This window comes from Octodon degus, unplaced genomic scaffold (genome assembly GCF_000260255.1).
Source record: "Octodon degus isolate 3935 unplaced genomic scaffold, OctDeg1.0 scaffold00008, whole genome shotgun sequence".
Taxonomy (NCBI): domain Eukaryota; kingdom Metazoa; phylum Chordata; class Mammalia; order Rodentia; family Octodontidae; genus Octodon; species Octodon degus.
The window spans coordinates 16,513,004-16,519,561 of record NW_004524584.1 but is presented as its reverse complement, the minus strand read 5'-3'; the positions used below and the strand labels follow the sequence as shown (position 1 = coordinate 16,519,561).

The window sequence follows — 6,558 nt, the reverse complement described above, 5'->3', positions numbered from 1 at the left end:
TTTTGTATCTGTGTATTCAAAGTGGTTAGGATAGATATATAGTTACATTCTCTTAATGAATAGAGTGATCTGTTCTAATGGTGTTTGTAAATAGGATATCATGTCTGCTTGTACAGCAATTAACTACTAAGAGGAATGTATACAATGTGTTAATTATTGAAACTGTCCTACCAATTTGATTTTCAACTGTCTCATTGCTATTTTGTTATCAATAAAATTATGGGGAAAAAAAGAAGTAAACCCATGCAGTTATACTGAAGTGTAGGGGACTCAGGTCAACAATTTCTGAGATTGGCAGTCAAGTGCAGGAGCCAATACTATTATGGACTACTGGATTCTTTTAGAATATTTTGCTGAGTTAACACACCTATAATATTCAAATGACAGAACTAAAGAAAAAAATGGATACAGATGAATATCAATTTTATTTATGTGTATTCAAAATGGTTGGAATAGATATATAGTTACATTCTCTTAATGAATAGAGAGATTTGTTGTAATATTGTTTGTAAATAGGATACCATGTCTGCATCTTGTACAGCAAATAACCACTAAGAAGAGAGTATGCAATGTTTTAATTATTGAAACTGTCCTACCAATTTGATTTGAAACTGTCTCATTGCTATTTGCTTCTCAAGAAAATTTTGGAAATAAAAAAGAATAAAAATTAAGAAAGCAGATTTAGAGGAGGCAGGAGGTAAGGGGGTTACAAAAAGGAATCAACCCACTCCACAAGAAGACAACTGTATACAATGCAAACACATAGTAACAAAAATAATATTTTTTTAAAAATCTGATGCTTAAAAAGATCAATGAATGAAGAGGTTCAAATAATCAGCGGAATTAATTATTAAAATGATCAATGAGCTCAAACAGGACACAAATAAGTCACTGAATAAATTAAAGAATATGACTACATAAAAGAGCACTTGATTCAATAGAGAGATAGAGGTTCTGAGAAAGAATGAAGAAGAAATCCTGGAAGTGAAATCCTTAACTAGTCAGGTCAGAGATTTAACTGAGAGTCTCTGCAAGTAGGCAAGGTCAATCAGAAGGAAGATTACCAAAGCTTGAAGATAAGATGGATGCAACCAAATATTCAGACAGTAATAGAGACATTAAAAAATTCTGAAGATTGTTCAAGGGCTCTTGAATGACTCTAAAAGAATCAATTTAAGGCTCACTGGTCTCAAGGAGGGTGAGAAATATAGGCTAATTCCACAGAAAACTTATTTACTGAAAATACAATAGAAAATTTTCCAAATCTGAGGGGTGAGATGGCTACTCGGTTAATGAAGGCATTTAGAACTCAAAACAGACATGAACTAAAAAGATTATTTATATTACATATCATAATAACATTGCCAAAATTCAGAACAAAGAAAGAATATTTAAAGCAGTTAGAGAAACAACAAATCCCAAGCACAGGACCAAGGAAAAGAATTACTCTCACTTGGAAAAATAGATAAACAAAAATCAAGAGCAGACAGAGAGGAGGAGAAGGAGCTATAAAAAGAATTCAGATGTGTTATGTATATAATCTCTTAGTTTAAGAATGCTTCTGTTCATGAACAATTCAGTTCATAAACAGGAGCATGAAGCAAAATTTTGCCATTCTCAAGTAAACACAACCATGGCCATCTTCCCTACACAAAGATGAATGTGGCTATCTTCCCCTGAATTTTGGGATGAATTAAGCTAGTGAACTGAAGTACCACTGTATCTTACGAACTCCCCATGATGAATACAATCATTTTGTACTGACAATATACTAATAAAAATTAGCTTTTTTGAAAAACTGAGATTATTAGGTCAGAAATAATCTCCCAGCCCAGAGCATGGAGTTGGACCCGGAGGGTAAAGTTTCGCAGTGCAGAGAAACTGAGGTACTTAACCCAGTGGGCAGAGTTCAGCAGCACAGTGCTCAGAGGAGGGGCTGAGACCTCTGATAAGCTTAGATGTATTGCTAGGCCCAGTGGGGTCTAGAGTCCCCAGTGGGTTCTTCCACTACAGGAAGATCCTCCTTGGCATTAAGGCAGCAGGTGTTAACTTAGGTTAATTAGTCTGCCTGCAAGACTCCAGGTATGTGAAGGGGAAGTGCCCAAACAGATCTCAGGGGAACTAGTTTACATACAAATTCCCAATTTAGGATCAGCTTTGTTATATAGCTATTGTATTTGCTCCCTTGGTCCAAAATACAAAACCATTAGTTACCAGTATTTGTGAATTTGCTGTTATTAGTATTGCTAATTGTGCCACTGTAAGCAGCATACCATATCTGCTTTAACCATACATTCTCCCTTTGGTAATAACATCAGGAGGTAACAAACTCACCAAAGCCCTATACTGAAAGACAGAAGACAATGCCAAATGGAAAACAATGTGTCTTTTTCAATAGAGAAGGCAAAATCTTGGAATACAACAAAATAAGAATCTCTGACACAGAAGAGATACCAAAAGAACAGTTCTGTTACAGAGAGGTTCTGATTTCAGTGATACAGCTACCTACTATCAAACTTTGGAAAAAAAAATATCACAGAGATCAAAATAGTTATCTCTCAAATAGAAAATGATAAAATGAAGGAACAAAATGTAATCTCAGGTCCCAAGCCACACAGAACAAATCCAGCAGACATTAACAAAAGAAAAAAATAGCCACACACTTGAAATTTCTGAAATAATAGCAACTGAATTAAAGAAGCAACTACAGAAAAGTATAGAGGAAATTAGGTCAGAAATAATCTCCCAGGTAAAAAAAGAAATGATAACTATAATATAAGAATTACTAAGCATTTCTAAAGAAGACATCGATTTAAAAAATACAGAATACAAAAATGATGCAATCCTTGCATGAGCAACAGAGGACAGAAATTGAATGCATGAAGCAGATTCAACGAGTTATACAGGACATTAAAAACTCCATCAAAGGTTGCCAAAACTGTTTAAATGAAAGTGAAGATAAACTTTCAGACTTTGAGGACATCATTGCAGCTAGTGACTAGGAAAGAAAAATTCTCTTAAAAACAGCAGGGATCCAGGAACTAATAGTTCAACAGCTACACGACAATGCAAAAATGAACAATATAAGACTAATAGGCATCAATGAGAAAGAAGAAGCCAATACTAATGACTAAAAAAGAATATATGCATAAGTAATAACAGAAAACTTCCCAAATATGGGAAAATAATCTGACATTCAGGTAACTGAGGCATATATAACTCCAAATAAATCTACATCCAGACATATAATAATCAAGATCTCAGATTCAGCACAAGAACAACAAGCTAAAAGCTGCTGGAGTAAAGAAACAAATCACATTGAAAGAAAAACCCATCAGAATAACAGCAAATTTCTCAACACAAAGCATCAAATTAAAAGAGCATGGTGAGAAATATGTCAAGTCCTACAAGAAAACAAATTCCAACACTGACTGATATACTCTGCAAAACTCTCTTTCAAATTCCATGGAGAAGTAAAATACCTCCATGACAAAGTATTCTAACTAAAGAATTTTATGATGACCAAAACAACCCTACAGAGAGTACTGAAAGACTAGAAAAGAAATTCTAGAAAGGAATCAAAATGGCCACAAGTACAAGAACAACAACAGAAAGAAACCACTAAACAGGGCAAACAAACACAGGAAAAGTAGGGAACCAGCAGCAGAAAAATAACCTAACAAACATAAGCCAATACATAGCAATTATAAGCATTAATGTAAATGGACTCAATTCATCAATTAAAAGAAAAAGATTTGCAGAGTAAATCAAGAAGCAAAATCAAATGATATGCTGCATACAAGGAACATATTTAGCCCCAAAAGAAATTTATAGGCTGATAGTCAAAGGATGTAAAACAGTACCACAGGAACTGCTCCAAGAGCTCAGAAAAAAGCAGAGGTTGTTAGTCTGTTCACATACAGTCTGATCTTCTAACAAAAAAATGATTAAGTGAGATAAAAACCACTACATACTGGTTAGGAGAAAACTTCAAGAGGAACACATAACAATCATAAATATGTATGTATCAAATATGGGAGCACCCAACTATATAACACAAATTTTAAAGGACATGAAAAATCTAATAAACACAAGCTTTTTTTCTCACTAATAAAGTGCTTTATTTTATGTATCCTTTAACTGCAGAAAATGCCATAATAGCTTAGATTTACACAGTGCAGGGACCAAGATCAAAAAATTTATTTGTACACTTGGAGGCCAGTAAGTCACCGTTCCTTCTATCCAGAGGCTCTGAGTTGGCCAAGGATCAATTAAATAACAACTTCAATTCTTTCTCCTCAGCATGGCAGCTAAGACACAGCCTTTAGCCTGCAGGACCTTGAACACCACCCAGACAGTCCTCACTGGGCAGTTCCTCAGCCAGGCATGAGGCTGTTTCTCTGGATGGTGACTCCTTGCACAAGGCACAAGGTCCCCAAAGGAGACCCTGTAGTGTAGGTGAGGCTACCTGGCAAAAGTCTTTCTGAAAATGCCTTTCCAGGAGCCCTGTGGGGTGTGCAGATCTTTCTCTCAACTCCCCAGGATTTTGTGTGTACTGGTGACTCCAATTCTAAGAGACCAAGGACTCCAGTCAGATCTATCTTCCTGAATGGAGACTGGAGGCAATGGTGTTTTTGCCTCTCTCCAGGCAGAACTGCACCTGACCACAGAGTGTAATGAAGCAGCACTTAGTAGGGTGACAGTACACTCTTTTTGGTCAGGACTTCAAACCCATTTTCAACACCATCTCTTTGTAGACAGTCCATACTCAGAGTTTTGCAGATGGTCCACAGAATACTGCCTTGGAAGAAACCATGAAGCCTATAATCTTTGAAAATAAGTGTCACTGCTTGGCCAATCAACTGAAACTTCACTGGGAAAAGCTGCATATAAGATTTTGATAACATATGCAGGTTGAGTTGCCAATGAGGCCAGAAGATCAGCAAATATCCCCCAGCTGAAATTCACAATGGGAATGGAATGAAGGCTATGTCGAACTGGTCGTGGAGCAGTATATTTTTGGTCTGGTTGTAAAACATCAGGTTGATTCCTAAAAAGAGTGCATTATGAAGGAGTGGCTGTCAGGCCACTGAAGAGGTACAGATGGCCTTCACTGAAATAGATGCTCCTCAGGGTTGTGTAGATGTTCTCATAGCCATATCTCCCACTCTCATAGCATTTTTTAATCACTGTGTTGGGTGACATGCACACCCCTGCAACAGATTGAGAGCCCATGTCCAGGATGACTGACTCCAGGGTACTGGGAGGATGGCCTTGCAAGAAATACTGCTTCAAAGAGGAGAGCATGCCAAAGTAGACTGCAACACTAGGGACACATCTCATAATGGGGGAGGGGGGGAATATCCCTTTCCAAAGGCCCAAAAGACTCTGTGCGAACCACCTTCAACAGTGAAGTCAAGGGGCCAGAGAGACAGCTCAGTAGAATAAGCATTTGCCTGGCAAGCGCAAGGGTCTGAGTTCAATCCCCAGTTCCACCAAAAGATAAATAAATGAATAAAATTAAATTTAAAAAAAAAATTCAGGATGCATGCACCTGTAATCCCAGCTACTCAGGAGGTTAAGGCAAGAGGATCCCCAGTTTAAGCTCAGCTGGGCAACTCAGTAAAAGTCTGAAGAAAAAACAAAACAAAACAGTGAAGTCAACATCCCAATGTGTCTGGACCCAGGGTCTGAGGCCTGGCGAGTCTGCAGGTGTGTTTTAAGGAGATCCAGAGGCTGGAAAAGTAGGGTGGAACAGGTCCCAATGATGGAGCCACACAGAAAAACCTTTATCACTGGATGTAACATGTCTCTGACATCTTGCAGTGGCAGCAGTGCAGCCAGAGCCTTCTGAACCATGGGCCAGAGGCCATGAGCACAGGAGGCCTACCTGGTGAAGAGGAGAAGGATGGATGGGCACCTCTGAGTGTGCAGCCAGAGTGGGCCCACCCAGCAGCTACTCCAGTCCCTCATCACGTCCCAGGTCCTGCCACTCCATCCTCCTACTATCCCAGCCACCAGACTATAGGGCCTGAGCCTGGCTTCCATATGATCAAGCCACCAGGAAAACTGGAATAGATGGCCTATACACCAATCTGATAAAAGACATCTATGAAAAACCAATGGTCAACATCATCCTAAATGTAGAAAAACTGAAAGTTTTTTTTTTAATATTTATTTATTTATTTATTTATTTTTTGAAACTAAACAGATAAGTATTTATTTAGTGTACAATAGTGGTAAAAGTGTGACAATAGAATCAGAATACGTATTTACTATAATTCTGTTATTACAAACAAATTTAAATATATTTAAGATTATTAAAATGGATGAAAATGAGATTGGAATATGTATTACCAGGTGAGGAATAATTGAAATATGCTTTTAAAAACATTTTTTAAATACACTTTTTTTTTAAGATAGTTATATACCTGGTTTTTCATTTTTTTATTTTTATTTTTTTTATTTTTCAACAAATAATACACTGCATATATTCTTCTTAGTGGTTAATTGCTGTACAAGATGCGGACTTGTGATCCTATTTACAAACACCATTAG

The 6,558-nt window shown here is 37.2% G+C and overlaps 1 protein-coding gene and 1 pseudogene across 1 annotated transcript in view; both read right to left on the bottom strand.

The window, feature by feature from the left end:
* Positions 1-6,558, bottom strand: part of Dock3 (dedicator of cytokinesis 3) — an 825,219-nt gene that overhangs the window by 297,688 nt on the left and 520,973 nt on the right. The gene's annotated exons all lie outside the window — the stretch shown is intronic.
* LOC101591711 lies at positions 4,718-5,881 on the bottom strand (annotated as a pseudogene).